This window comes from Gorilla gorilla, chromosome 2 (assembly GCF_029281585.2).
Source record: "Gorilla gorilla gorilla isolate KB3781 chromosome 2, NHGRI_mGorGor1-v2.1_pri, whole genome shotgun sequence".
In the NCBI taxonomy this organism is placed as follows: Eukaryota; Metazoa; Chordata; class Mammalia; order Primates; family Hominidae; genus Gorilla; species Gorilla gorilla.
Genome location: NC_086017.1, coordinates 123,681,424 through 123,697,216, shown reverse-complemented (window position 1 = coordinate 123,697,216; position 15,793 = coordinate 123,681,424). Strand labels below are relative to the sequence as shown.

General features: G+C 38.8%; 1 long non-coding RNA gene across 1 annotated transcript in view; it reads right to left on the bottom strand.

Moving 5' to 3' along the window:
- The window catches only part of LOC115934028 (uncharacterized), a 17,786-nt gene extending 1,993 nt beyond the window's left edge, over positions 1–15,793 (bottom strand). Inside the window, exons 1-2 of the long non-coding RNA XR_004069876.3 lie at positions 15,623–15,793; positions 3,484–3,545 (exon numbers count right to left, since the gene is read on the bottom strand). This is a non-coding gene — a long non-coding RNA (uncharacterized lncRNA). The remainder of the gene's footprint in view (positions 1–3,483; positions 3,546–15,622) is intronic.

The window sequence follows — 15,793 nt, the reverse complement described above, 5'->3', positions numbered from 1 at the left end:
GATGGTAATCCTATAGTAAAAAGTGATTTTTTATTTAAAAGAAGACATTTCTTATTTAAAGTAGCAAGTTGATATGTTTTGGCTGTGTCCCCACAAAAATCTCAACTTGAATTGTATCTCCCAGAATTCTCACGTGTTGTGGGAGGGACCCAGAGGGAAGTAATTGAATCATGAGGGCTGGTCTTCCCCGTGCTATTCTCATGATAGTGATAGGTTTATCTCAAGATCTGATAGGTTTATCAAGGGTTTCTGCTTTTGCTTCTTCCTCATTTTCTCTTGCTGCCACCATGTAAAAAGTGACTTTCACCTACCCCCATGATTCTGGGGCCTCCCCAGCCATGTGGAACTGTAAGTCCAATTAAACCTCTTTTTGTTCCAAGTTTTGGGTATGTCTTTATCAGCAGCATGAAAACAAACTGGTGATTTGGCCTATTACTTTTATTTTTAGCAAAGCCCTAAGGGAAAAAATGAATGCATAAATTGGATGATATTATACACATATGGTTATTTAATTGCTGAAACAAACAGGCCCTACATCTCAGTGTATTCACACCACAAAAATTTAATTCTTGCTCACATCACACTCTAGTGCAGTTGGTGGGGCTGAGGCAGGGCAGAGAAGAGAGGTGTTGCTTTAAGCTGTCACTTTATCTTATGGCTCTGCCCTTCTCAGAATATTTTCTAATTCAGCTGGTGAATAGGAAACAGGGAGAGAGAATAGAGGATGTTATGTGGGATGTGTTTATGGGCCAGGCCTGGAGTAGTAATCACTTCTGCTCACATTCCATTGGTTAGTTCTTAGTAGCATAGCTATATTAACATCCACAGAGGTTGGAAAATGTAGTCTAGCTGCCTTGGAAGAAAAGGAATCAGGTTCACTGCAACATCTAGCCCAGTCTCTGCCCATAATAAAGAATAGAACAAATACTAAGATTAACACTTACCCTTTTTGTAATTGAACATAAGTAAAAAATAACTAAATTAGTAAATTATATATATACTATATATAATATGATGTAAGCTCTTGTGTGCCTTTCTTTTTTATTATAATTCCCTTATGTTTAAGACAGGGCATAGAATGGGAATCGGTCCATTAATACAATTTTATAACAGACTAAAAAAATACTACACTGCGGCAGAGATTGCTTGTTACCTGGTTGTATTAGTCTGTTCTCATGCTGCTAATAAAGTCATATCCAAGACTGGGTAATTTATAAAGGAAAAGGTTTAATTGACTCACAGTTCCACATGGCTGGGGAGGCCTCATCATCATGGTGTAAGGCAAGGAGGAGTAAAGCTACGTCTTACATGGTGACAGGCAAAGAGAGAGTGTGTGCAAGGGAACTCCTGCTTATAAAACCATCAGAACTCATGACACTTATTCACTACCATGAGAACAGCATGGGAAAGACGTGCTCCCATGATTCAATTACTGCTCACCAGGTCCCTCCCATATGGGAGCTACAATTGGAATTGATTTCCATTGATTATGGAATTGATTATGGGAGCTACAATATGGAATTGATTTCCATAACACATGGGAATTATGGGAGCTACAATTCAAGATGAAATTTGGGTGAGGACACAGCCAAGCCATATCACTGGTCCAATGCTCATCCTCCCGTTTCTCCTTGTGGCAGATGAGTATATCCATGACTCTGAATCTTCACCTCTCCGTCTATCTATGTAATTTTTCAGTTGACTTTAGAGTTCTTTCCATACAGAGAGTACATATTTATCCATCCTATGCAGTTTGCTTTGGCCAATAAAATGAGGTGGAAGTGTTAGTGTATCTGTTTTGAGCACAGGTCCCAAGAAGTTCTGTTCTACTCGTTACTCCATGAGAACATGCCTGGCCCATCCAGATGGAAGATGAGAACCATGTAGAGCAGAGCTGTGTCCCCTCAGTCCCATCCCTACCTCTCTGTTGAGGCCAACCTAGAAGATGCAATAGTCAGCCATCCCCTAAACATATGAGGAAGCTCAGTCAAGATGAGAAGACCTGACCTCCACTTGATCCCAGGCATATAAGCAATTGTTGCCACAGAGGTTTTATGGTTGTTTGTTATACAGCATTCCTGGTGTCTTAGGTAATTGACACATTGATTAATAGCATAACTCCAATTTAATTTATTATTGGAATGTACTTAGCTAAAAGGCATTTCTCAGTTTCCTTTGCTGAGTATGCCCACTTGCATAAGCTCTGGAAAATGAGATATAAATACAAATCTTGTGTAATATTTTCAGAAAAGTTCTTTAAAGAAGAAGGAAGGGTCTTCTTTTGCTTCTCCTCCTTGTCTCTGGACTGCAACATTGGTGAGATGAGTGATGGTCCAGCAGTGAACTTGGGCCATGGAATATGTTAAGGGTAGAAGCCACTCAGTAGGATAGAAGAAAAGAAAGATGGAAGAAGGATCCTGGGCTCGATGACCATGAATTTTCCCTATAAACCCTCAACCACCTATTCATTGACTTCTTTTGTGTTAGAGTGAATAAAATTTTGTTCATGCCAGTGTTATTTTTGGTTTTACTCTACACGCAGCTAAACTTAATACTAATTGATACAAATACCTAGTTTGTTAATCTGAAGGTTTGTGTCAATCTTGCTACAAATTATTTTCTACTCATATCCATTTTCATGTCCAATTTTTGTTCTTCCCCTAGTGACAATGAAACAGATGTTCCTACTCATGTGCAATTGTTATGGTCTATTTTCATTCTGCCCATAGAGGTAATGAAAAGATGTAACTTCAGAAGACAGGAATCATAGGTGTGAGTGTTATCTCTATGACAATTCAAGAAAAATTGTTGGTTATATAAATGCAAGGGATGCTCTGGGCTTGTTGTGGGAAGGGGCTTGAGAACTTGGAGGTACATAAAAATGATCTAATAGCCAATCCCTAGATGTGTGAGAACATGTCTACATTATGGGATTCAGAAGGAAGATAAAGATACTGTTATGGGCTTTTAGAGAGAATGTGAGTAGGAGAAACAGGAGAACTGAAATCTATGAAATTTTATTTGTATTAATTCTTTTTTCCACTGGATGAACTTTATTGTTTCTAGAAGAGATTTATGTGAATTCACGTTATTTCTTTATCCCATTCTCACTGCCATGATTAGATTGAAAGAGTAAAAAGCTACAGCTACTACCCCCATCCTCCCACTGCTATATAAAGATAAAAAAAACTCCACTTTTTTTTTCTGAACCCTCATATGTGTTCATATAGAGCTGACCTTTGAACAACACAGGGGTTAAGGATGCTAACTCCCCATGCAGTGGAAAACTTGCATATAACTTTTGACTCCCCCAAAACGTAACTACTAATAGCCTACTGTTGACCAGAAGCCTTACTGATAACATAAACAGTGATTTATATATAGTTTGTATGTTATATGTATTGTTTACTGTATTCTTACAATAAAGAAAGCTAGAGAAAAGAAAATATTAAGAAAATCATAAGGAAGAGAAAATATATGTACTATTTATTAAGCGGAAGTAAATCATCATAAAGGTCTTCATCCTTGTCTTCACATTGAGTAGACTGAAGAAGAGGAGGAAGTAGAGAGGTTGGTTTTGCTGTCTCAGGGGATGCAGAAGTGGAAGAAATCCACATATAAGTAGATCTGTGCACTTTCAACTTGCTGTTCCAGGATCAATGATATACATGCCCAACAAATTAACTGTGGTCCTAAATACAGGGAGACTGGGAGCAACTTTTAGCAGAACACAATTGAGAGCCACTAGATGGTGCTTCAACTTAAGTCTCTTAACATTTCGAAGCAAGCTAAGATCTACTAACCTTAAGCAATGTAATCCTGCATTAAAAAAAATTTTTTTCCATACTTCTCCATTTACAAATTCTTTAGGTCTTCTTGGGTGGTTTTGGAACAATTACAGAAGGAGAATAAAATGGTTTAACTTGAAATTAAGGGGAAAAAATCTTTTTGGTTCCTAAACTTGAATTGTACTACCCTTTTCATTTAATGTTAGTAAAAAACATTTTGTTTACCAAACAAGATAAAGGGATATTAATAGATTCACTTCGGGGAATGGGGAAATGTGAGGATATTTTAGTGGTTAAACCAAGATTAGTACTTGTTTCTTAAACTAGAGAGTTGAGATCACCCAATCATAAAATGCAAATAGCTGCTTGCTCATCTTCATAGCAGCAGATGGTTAGAGCTACAAATGAAATTAAGTGGCCTTCTTCACTTCCTAGATCCTCTTCCATATCTCCTCGCCCATCATCTTTTAGAGGCATGTGTGGTATTCTGAAGTTAAAAGGAAGCTACAGATAATTGAGGTCAACTTCCTCATTTTGAAAAAGAGGAAACTGAGACTCTCAGAGTTAAGTGACCATGGAGTGTTACTAAGAAGCCAGCTGGCCTACTTGGCTTGTTGCTGAAAGGAAGGCAGCCACCCTAAGGCCACAGTCAGACATGGCACAACTAGGGGTAGAGTGCTGACCATCTCTTTCTTGGTCCCCATCTTACTAATGAGGACTGAGAGCCCTTCACATGCTTTCCCTCCTGTCTGATTGGCCAAGACTGTATGACAATTCTTTAGCCAATCCCTGGCAAAGGGACTGAGATTTTGCTTATGTTGATTAGTCCTTTCATGCAGATGGGACTAAGATCAACACCTTTCACCAGACACACATCTTGTGGGAGAGGAGTGAGTGGGACTTGAACAAAATTGGGGCTTTGTTAAGAAGGAGAAATGAAGTATGTGTGTGAAGCCTTGATGAGGGGGATGATAGTAGTCAAACTTAATTTTAGAAGGCACATAAGAACATTGAAGGTGGACGCAGGCAGGGAAGAAAGGCATGCCGGGAAGAGAGGACAGCATGGATGAAGGCAAAGTGGTGTAACAGGGTGTGTCTCTTTCAGGGCAATGGGGAAATTGTCCATATCATCTCCTCACACAAACTCTACATTTCATGAGGTCATCTGAGGACAGAAGACTGCTATTAAGAATGCCAGGAGAGTTTTGCAGGACAAGCAAATCTTGATCAATTTACAATGTTTTCTGAACAGAATGTCCAAATATTCTGACTGATTCACCCAACATTGATTTTAAGATTAAATAAGGAGCCAAGAACATTGGTTTATACAAAGTAGAGAACCAAAGAGAGGCTGGGGAGAGGCAGTGAGTCTGACAGACGATGTCTCTAATCTCAGAAGGGTGGGACTTGGTTTCTGAGCTGGGTAAAGCTGGCAGAGTAGAGACAATTCTCCTTATTCTGGTTTTTCTTGATAAAACATGAAAATTATTCTTGCTCTTAACCCAGTTGAAGAGAGGGCTTGGGGAATAATCTTTATACATTTCTAAATGTCCTTGTGAAAAGTGTCATAGAAACCCAAAGTCTTATTATCCATCCTACCTGTTTCCAAATGCTCCTCATGCACACATTGGTGTGTTCCTCCCTAGAATGTCTCTTCTCCTTAAGACATGGGGGGCCAACACACAGATAAAACATTTTTAGTTGTGACTTCTTCAGTTTGAAGCTCCCACATGTTGAGGAGGGAGCTCTTCAGAGTATAATAGTCACCAGGGAGGAAAGAAATAAGCATCTCTGCACAGGGGAAGGAGGTCATGGGGCTAATCAAGAGAATTTGTAAATATGACAGGAGGGTGACAAAAAACATTCACAGGCTCACATTCAGAAAAAGTAAATTTAACAAGATAACACTAAAACAAGAGGAATCGTGAAGTTCAACCAAATGTTATGACTTCTAAGGGAAAACAATATGAATATCTTTCCAAATCACTGTCATGATTTGCCTGTTCCTAAGCATGCCATCCTCCTGGGAAACAGGTTGTATGTGATTATGAGACTAATCGTTTACTCTTGTTTCTTAACATAATAAAAATGCCTGACTACATCAAAACTTTTCAGTTTCTCCTTAATGTTATCTTTCTGAAAACAGACAGCAAGAGACCTGCTGAGGAGGGCAGTCTGTGGCTAAGATGAGAGTTTACTATACTTCTGAAGGACATTTTATCTACCATGCTGCTTCCTGGGTGCTGTGAGGCCACAGAACCTGGAGAGGAAGCAGGTCTCCTCTGTCGTGGGCACTGCGTGGTCAGGTCATGCTGTTGAGAAGATTAATCTCAGATGTTACTGCCGAGCCTTGGAATGCACATAAACACTTCCGCGGACCTGAGTGAAGCTGTGTGGGAGACAGGAGCCAGACCAGGTCTTTTGTGTGTGTGTCTCACTGCAGAGCTTACAGTTTATTTGCAATTCCTGCACTCCCAACTTTAAGGCTTTTTGCTGAGGACACCATCTGCGACATAACACCTTCAAAAAAACTCTCCCACAAACTTTCCCATATTCCATGTAATGGAAAATTGCAACACAATTTACAAGACATTGAAAACCAAGGAGTGGCCCAAGATGTCAGCTCCAAGAAGCTACAGTAATTGTCTTGGGACCAGAAAGAATGATTAAGCAACTGGCATTCCAGCAAGAAGCATCTGTCTTTTGTCACTCTCCCCAAAGCAACATATAAATGTGCAGAGGAAGGCTGCTGTTTCAGTAGGGGCAAAGGAGGTCAGCTGTTTGTAACATTTTCCATCATTCTCTCACAACTAAAACCCAAATCCCATTACTTTCCAACTGCCTATCAGGAGAGGGTGTTTGCTGATGCGGCCCAAGGATGCCTAATCGCTATCCCCAGTAACCCATGGCAGCCCTTGCATCCTGGAGGATGATTAAATGGCAGATCCTAGGGAGGAGTTGGATGTGAAACCTTAGCCCTATGCCAAACTGGGCTTAGGTTTTTACTTTTTTTTTTTTTTTTTTTTGCTTTTTTTAAGATTTCTATCCAAAACATGCTTTCCTTGGCAGCCTCCCCAGAGGACTGTGAAGTCATAGGGCATAAATTATCCAACTCTTACCTCTGCAGGATGGTAAAACAGATTTAAGAAGACTTGCAAATTGCAGCTGTTCTTGGGCAAGGGCTCTGGCCAGGTCGAAACCAGCAGATCCACCGGTAGTGCATACACATACACACAGGCTGTGTGACAATCCATCTTCAGCTGCCATCGAACACTAGAGCAAGGCTATCTGTGTTGACCCAATCACTCCAGCTTTGTGCTTAACTTCTCACAGTTAATTGTTCTTTTCTTTAATGACTACTTTTCAAAAAGACTAGGAAGTGTGGAATTTATCAGTATTTCTTATTAATGGGTAAAAGATTAAATAGTTGCATCCTACCTTTTCAGTCTGTTCTCTGCCACACTCCTTTTATCCCTAACCACACACCCACTGTCCAGCTTTCTTAGAAATTTCTCTCTATCCTTTCCTTACTGCATATTCTGCCTTGGCTTGTGCTGTTTCTTCTAAGATGAAGGTCTTTACTCTCACCCGTATCTTACACAAGGCTGTTTTCTCTTCAGAGCTACTGCATCTGTGAAAAATTCCTCGGTGCCTGGTTCTGACTTAGGCATTGCTCTAGCATAGCAATTCTTTTTATGGTATTTTCTGGATGATCAAGGCCCTAGGCTTTACAGGTATTTGTTTTCATGTGTCTCCACCACTAAGTTGTGAGATTCATGAGGGCAGACAACATATCTCATTTACTTTGATGTCTTTCAAACTGCCTTGCACGATGTCTTATATATAGGGAATACTTAACAAACATACACTGAATTTGAATTTAAAAACTCAAGAACTGAGAAATATATGACCACTAAAGGGATACATGGATACATTCAGCACATGAATAAATAAAGTTCTATATGACAAAGAATTAGATACAATATTTGCAACATATGTAAGACAAATTGAATACGTGAATGCCAACAAATCCAAAGAAAAAGACAGAAAATCCCATAAACACATGGGCAAAGGAAATAAAATGTCATTTTACAAGATAGGAAAAATGAATGTTTAATAAACGTATGAAGTGATATTCAAACTAAAGAGTAGTAATAAGAGAAGTGCTAATTAAAAATAGCTGAGATATCATTTTTTCATATATCACATTGGTAAAATTAATAATTTTGATAGTATTAACTATTAAAAGAGGTGTAGGGAACATGCAGTTTCTGATGGCAGTGCAAGTTAACACATCCATTTCAGAGAGCAGTTTGCCAATATGACGTAGTAATTCCACTTTTCAGTGTCTACTCAAAGTACTACTATTTGTGTGCACGAGGAGGTAAATATTACAACATGACTTGTAATAGCCAAAAAAAATGGGAAATAAACCTCACTATCCTTTTTTAGGGAAATGTGATGCTATGAAACAGTGAAAAGCAATGATTTTGCCTCAGCAGAGTGGCCTTCTCTGACTGAAATACCACTCCTGCCTATATCCTTTCACCCACTTTCTTTGTCTTCATAGCACATATCACTTCATGTTATTATATTAGTTATGCACATGCTTATTTGGCTATTATCTTTCTCCCTCTCTAAAACATAAGACTGATGAGAATAGAGATGTAGCCCGTTTCTCCAGTGGCATATAGGGAGCCCCCAGTAGATATTGCCTGGTGTACTATAGGGACTCAATAAATTGTTATTGAATGAATAATGTTGAACTATATATAACAACATAGAAAACTCACCAAGGCATATTGATAAGAAGAAAAAGAAATTTACAGAATAATTCATATAGGATGATATAATTCATGTAGAATAAGTACAAAATGATTTCTTTTTGTAATATTATCCTAATAATTTCACTGTCTCCTCTTTCCCTCCTGTTTCTAATGTGGCTATTCTAGACGCATTACCTCAGCGGAAAGATGTAAGTGGACAAAAGGTGGAAATATCACCTACATGTCTCTTCCTACCTCTGCTTTTTAAAAGCATCCAAGCTTTAGGGGAACAGAGGGAATTCTGAGTCTTCTCTCCCATCCTACCCCCGAGCCTAAAAAGCAAAACAAAACAAAAATTCCTTGAACTGAGAGGACAGGACAAACGGAGCAAGCAATGGGACTGTGGATTCCTTTGAGTGAAGCTATCTCTCCCAGGCAGTACCCAGAAAGTGAAAGACCCCAAAGGGAGTTTTAGCAGCTAAGAACCTGGATGGCACTGCAGGAATTCTCTTGCTATAATAGCACTACAGATAGAAGACTGATTTTTACTCTTCCAGCCTTAATGTGGCAAAGGTAGTCTCCAGTTCTAAACAGCTGAAAAGATGGGAACAAGAGTTTTCTTCCTAAATGCCTATGGCGCAGATGATTTAGAGGACCAGATACTTTTCTAACCATTACCAAGCTTAGATGCAACCATGATGGAAGGGAGAACAGAACGGGTTGATGGACTGGGAGTAATTTTTTCATGAAGCTAGAATACATCCTCTAAATATTAATAATTTTTCTTACAAATCAGAGTTGAGGCCAGGCTTTTACACCTGTATGTATATAGTTTAATATGAACCTGGAAAAATGTCTGGAAGGTTGCAAGCATTGACAGTGGGTGGTGGTGAAGAGGGGCTTGCTCTGTAATGTTTGAATTTTGTACCAAGAATGTATTCATGCATTCTGTGTTATTAAGAATAAGTATTTCCAAAAAATGAAAAGTAAAACAATCCAACATACTTTCTTGCCAAAAGGTAGGGTAAGAGTTGCAGGGTTTGCTAAGGCCATGGAGAGGGACTGAGGTTAGAGCTGACAGGCTATTAAGAGTAGATCCAAATGAGGCTGGGATGCAGCTGGCCAAATACTGTTTGCAAAAAGCTGTGATTCTGCGCTTTTGTTTCTTCTTCCTGTAGTATTTCTCTGGCCCGGCTACAGATCTGTTTAGCAGCCTAAATATCAAAATTTATGAGAATTTTGTAACTCAAAAATTAATCAAAGGCATATGAGGAGAAAGATGAAACATTAAATTCAAGTTCTGTCATGGCTATTCCTTCTTAATTATTTGGGAAAATGATATAAAAATCTGATATTTATGACCATCTCAGACTTTTATAGCTGGTTTCAATTCCAAGCATGTTAAATTGTGTGCAAGTTAAATTTTATTTTCTAAGTGTCATTGCTCTAACTAGTATTCACTTAAAATTAATTTTCTTTTTCATATCTTGATGCCTGCTGTTCTTGAAGCTCATAAAAGGTTTGAAATTATTTTTGGTAAGTTAATACAAATTTAAATGTAAAGCTACTGAAGGAAAATAACTTGGACTTTGTAAAACATTTCATTCTTAAATCACCAGTGCATGAGGATCTCAGACTCTAGGTGTACTGATGCTTATCTCTAATGGTTTCTCTTAGAGATGGTGCCTTTTAACCTTTATTTTTCCATATTGTGATTCAGCTTCTTCCTGTCAATTAACTTGTGCTTTTGAAGACAGATTCAATTGGCCAGAATGAGGTCATCCTCTCTCTTAGGTAGTTACTGTTGACAACAGTCGTTTGATGTGTTTGATTCTTCTATTGTGACTTCGATTGCACCCATCATGATGTAGTATGCACACAGAAAATGCTGATTTAAGCACAAAACACATTTATTAAGGAATATAAGGTAGCTCATGGAATCTCCGTGGTTGTAGCTTACTCTGCTGTCACTATGGCCACTGGGCATTGGACAATGCTCCACCTCTCATTGTCCACCTGTTTGCATCACTAGCTCTTGCTTGATTCAAGATCCTAGGCTGGCAAGTGCACATCTTGCCTTTTCTGGGTCCAGGATGAAAGAAAATGCTCAGCCTCTCACCAAGACCCAGAAGGTAGAGAATTCATAAACAGTGAAGGGGAGTTCAAAGGCCAAGAGGGTCTTAAAAACTCACTATTGTCTATCACAGTGATTAAAGTGGAATCTTTTTGCACTTACAGACCCTGAGAGGCTTATAAAACACTGGCTCGCTTAATATTGGGTTTTAAATTTCTACCTAAATGTATTAGTTTTATATTGCTGCATAACAAATTAACTAAAAATTTAGCAGCTTAAAATAAAAGTAAGCATTATTTCACACAGGTTCTATGGGTCAGAAATTCAGTGACAGCTTAGCTGTATGGTTCTGGTTCAAGCTCTCATGACACGGCAGTCAAAATGTCAGCTGGGGCTGCAGTCATCTGAAAGCTCGATTTGGGTTTCAGGATTCACTTCAAAGACGGCTTATTCATGTGCTGACAGTTGATGACTAGGGTTGGCAGAAACTTCTGTTCCTTGCCACATAGACCTCTCCATAGGGCTGTTTGAATGCTCTCATGGGGCTCTCATGATGTGGAAGCTGTCAGTGATCCAAGAGAGAGGAAAGTAGAAGCTGCAATATTTTTTTAAATGACATTTCAACCAGGTGCAGTGGCTTACGCCTATAATCCCAGCACTTTGGGAGGCTGAGCCAGAAGGATTGCTTGAGCCCAAGAGTTTGAGACCAGCCTGGGCAATATAGTGAGACCTCATCTCTATAAAAATTAAAAAAGAAAAATTATCCGAGCATGGTTGTGCATGCCTATAGGCCTGGCTACTCAGGAGGCTGAGGTGGGAAGATTGCTTGAGCCCAGGAGGCAGAGGCTGTAGTGAGCCGAGATTGTGCCACTGCACTCCAGCCTAGGTGACAAAGTGAGACACTATCTCAAAAACAAACAAACAAACAACAACAACAAAAAAAACACGCCATTTCTATTTCTTTACAGTATTCTACTGGTAACACAAGTCATTCCTAATCAGTGTAGAAAAGAATTACATTGGGGCATGAACACCAGGAGGAGAGGATCACTGGAAGCTGGCAGACTTAAGCCAAAGCAAAAGAGAAATTTGTGAATTATTTAGTTCATTTCACAAAGGTAGTGGATTCAAATGGATCCACTACCCATGTGACTCTGGGATATATAGACACAAAGGAGGTTATCATAATCACTTGATTTGAAGCCCAAAAGCTTTGTTGAATCCATTAAATTATAATGATTAAACAAAACCCAGAAATTCAAATGTGTCACAAAAAGAGTCAAGAATTTTTTTTAACTAAGGCCAATTTGGAATTTCTTTATTGAAAGATACTTTATGATCCTCTTCCAAAAATTGTCAGCATAAAATGAGAAATTAGAAAATTAAGAAGATGTGCTCTTTTTGAGCATCATTTGGCTGTTTGGAAAGTTTTTAAAGTATTTTAAAGTATTAGATTCTTTTCATCTAGAACTGTGTTTCATCACGCAGTTTTAGACAATGATGCTTAAAAGATAAAGATCATTGTTTTGCATGCTTTAGGACAAGTCTTAGTCTTTTTCTTGTTTAATCTCATGAGTTTAACTCAGTTTCTTCTCATTCTGCTGCTGCTCTCACAAGATCAACTGAGAAATGGAGAGAAATTTGACAGGGTTCTCTTTCTTGGCTGTAAGTAAAATTATTTGTATATATGCCTGTCTTACTCTGTTTGGGCTGCTATAACTGCTATAACAGAATACCATAAACTGTGTGGCTATAAACAACAGAAACTTATTTCTCACAGTTCTGAGGGCTGGGAAGCCCAAGAGCAAGAATCCAGCAGGTTCAGTGTCTGAGGGCTTGCTTCCTGGTTCATGAGCAGCCAACTTCTTGCTGTGTCCTCTCCAGGAGAAGGGGCAATGGGGCTCTACAGAGTGTTTTTTATAAGAGACTCTGCTTTCATAACCTAGTCACCTCCCAAAGGCACTACCTCCTAATACTATCACAATGGAGGTTAGGATTTTAACACATGAATTTTAGGGGGACACAAAGAGCCTACAGCATGTGTCTCTTTGGGTTTAAATAAATAACATCACATTTAAGATGAAAAGAAGAAAAGAAAGAAAATCCGTTCCAATGACTAAATTCTTGGAGGCAGAGACAATGGTTTACCATCTGATGTGAGAGGCGTTCTAGTCCAGGAAAAGCTGAGGAATTTGCTGAGTTCAATCGTATATCAATCATTTCAGCACTGCAAATGGGCTACAAACTAAGGGTGGAGGCAAGACATAGTAGAAGGTCCTGTGAAATTTGATAGTTACAGAGTTATAAGGAGATCCCTTTGAAACAAGAGGAACATTTAGCTGGAACCTGTGCCAGCTGTATGCTGGAGCTAGCTCTTGATAGGTTGAAAGATTTATTATTAAATATTCAGGATATTTGTAAGCTGATCATTAAACCACTGGTAGCTGGAAGTAGCACATAGTAAGAATACTTACACCACACTGCAAATCAGGGTTCCCTTTTTACCCATCACAATAAAGAAGCAACTAATCAACATATCACAGGACCTGTAGAAGGTATATGATGAGGATGTCTTAGAAGATGGTCCTGTGATCTACAGTTTACAACAACCTAGTGGTGCGAGTAGTGGTGGGGAAAGCTGAACATCACTGGAGACAAAGCTGGCTTGGCCAACTGAAGGCAATGCTCACAGGACAGAGAAAATTAGTCCAGGGAGAAATTCAGGGATTAAAGCCAAGAACACTTTTTTTAAAAGTAAGAAAGATGACCACAGACTGGAGTTGGATGGTATATAGCATAAAAGAGCAATCTGGGATTTAAAAAGGAGACTGGAGCCAATACTTATAGAGGCATCTGCTTCATATACCTTAATCATTTCATCAATCTGCTGAGGCAGGTAGGTGTTAACGTTTAATCTATTTTACAGTCAAGAACATTGAAACTCCAATTATTAAGTGGTGGAGTCAAGATCCTAACTCAGGATTGTTCCACAACATCATTACCTCTTAGATCTTATTTTTGTAGAAAGTAGAAAAGGGGAAGAAAGAACAAGAGAAAGAAAGAAAAGAAGAAGAAGAAGGAGAAGGAGAAGAAGAAGAAGAAGAAGAAGAAGAAGAAGAAGAAGAAGAAGAAGAAGAAGAAGGAAGAAGAAGAAGAAGAAGAAGGAAGAAGAAGAAGAAAGAAGAAGAAGAAAGAAGAAGAAGAAGAAGAAAGAAGAAAGAGGAAGAGGAAGAGGAAGAAGAAGAAGAAGAAGAAGAAGAAGAAGAAGACATAGTAGTGGAGTTGTTCTAGGACCAGAAATCTCCAGAAGGAGCAGGAAAGTGTCTGCAAAATTAGTGAAGAATGACATAAAATTCACTGGAGGAATATCTGAGAAGAAGGAAACTTCTTCACCCAAAGAGGAAGACAGGGTGACCTAAGAAATGGGTCTCGTAACTAAGTTTCTGCTGCAGAGTCAGGAAAGTGTGTGTGCAGATAGGAGAACTGCAGTCTCAGAGGGAACAAAGGAACAGTTTTACAAATCAGACCAAAGCTATCATGTATAGTTGAGAGGTCCATACAGCTATTCTACATTCCTGCTGAAGGGCCTGAAGAAAATTGGTAGGGATTTTTCACTGGCTTGAGACTGACTGAAGGGAAAGTGTGCTCCCCTTCAACTTCACCTTACTCCTATTACCTTTTTTGGGACCTCCAGTTCTTCAATCTGGTACACTTTGAGCATGAAGAAGGAGCATTGAGGAATGATATTATGTACTCCTGGAGGGCAGGAGGTTGGCCTTCTTATCTGGTATGTTTCTTAACAGCATGACATATTGGATGAACAAAAATTACGTTTAAAATAAATATGTTGAACAGACAACTAAAGTCTCTTCTAAAAATAAAATTGGCTTCAGGTTCTATAGTTCTACCTCTGTGGTCTCATTGCACAAACATATGTTTTAGATCTTAGGCTATTAAAGACATCTGTCGTGACCTATTATTTATAACCAATGGAAATGAAAAATGCAACCCAAAAGCTTAAAGAATTTGCCTGAGGACTATAAATGGAGCACATGCAAGCTGTTAGATGGCCAAGTTGAGGACCCAGAAATAAGCACCAATTATTCAATCAGACGATGTGGTTCATGACCCCATAGGGGACTCTTTCCTTCCTGCTGTGTAACTCAAATGATCTGAGACTGTGGGCCCAGACTAAGTCAGAACTTCAAGTGTTGTTTTCTTCTTTTTTTTCATTCTGGCTCAAAATCCAGAGGATGTTGAAGCATGGGCAGCCTCCTATCTCTCTCTTTCCAGGAGTAGCTACAACTCTTTTGAAGTTTGTGATGCAGGTTAAACTGTTCTTTTCCTTTGCCTAGGCAAAGAAAAGTACTATCAGGTGAAATGAGATAGCTGTTGAAATTCAGTATTCACATATTTCCTAGCTCAGAATGCTGAAAAACAAAGTATGAAAGATTCCAGTCAAAGGAAGAGCTTGAATCACCTTCTGTTCCAGATGGGGCCTCACAATAGTTACAACTGCTTGTTCTGGACACGTTTGTCCATCCTCGCTTACAGATGCAGCACCATCCATGAAATGCTTGAGACATCCAGGAGGTGGGCAGTGGATAAACAGAATATATTCGTTATTGTAACTGAGAATGCTTTTATTCCCCCTGTCTCTCCCACAGAGTTGGTATAAACACATAAAAGACTCTTGAGTTTGAACTCGTATGTGCCCAGTCTCAACTTTAACAATTTATTTCCCTTTATTTCATAATTTAAAAACTGAAAAAAACTAAAGGTCTGACAATGGTTCTAAATTTTTTTCCTCTTTCAGGACAGTGATAGGGAAAAAAAACCCACTAGAATTTGTTAATGAAATACTGCCATTATAGAAACCTAACTGATCAAAAGCCAGAAGATCTGTGTTCTAATGCTAGGTTTTAGGTACTTAGCTTTCCCACACCTTAATTTACTCATCTGTAAAAGGAGGAGTTTAGATTAGATAATCTTACCTAAGTTACTTCTCCTCTAAGATCCTATGTTTCTGTGGCATCTGGGTATAACTGCAGAACTTTAGAAGAAAAGTCTGGACCCAAAGGTAGGGGTTTTAGATCTGACTTTGTACATTTTGTGGTTTTATTTCCTCATTTCTAAGAAATGGAGATTAGTGTCTATCATTTGGT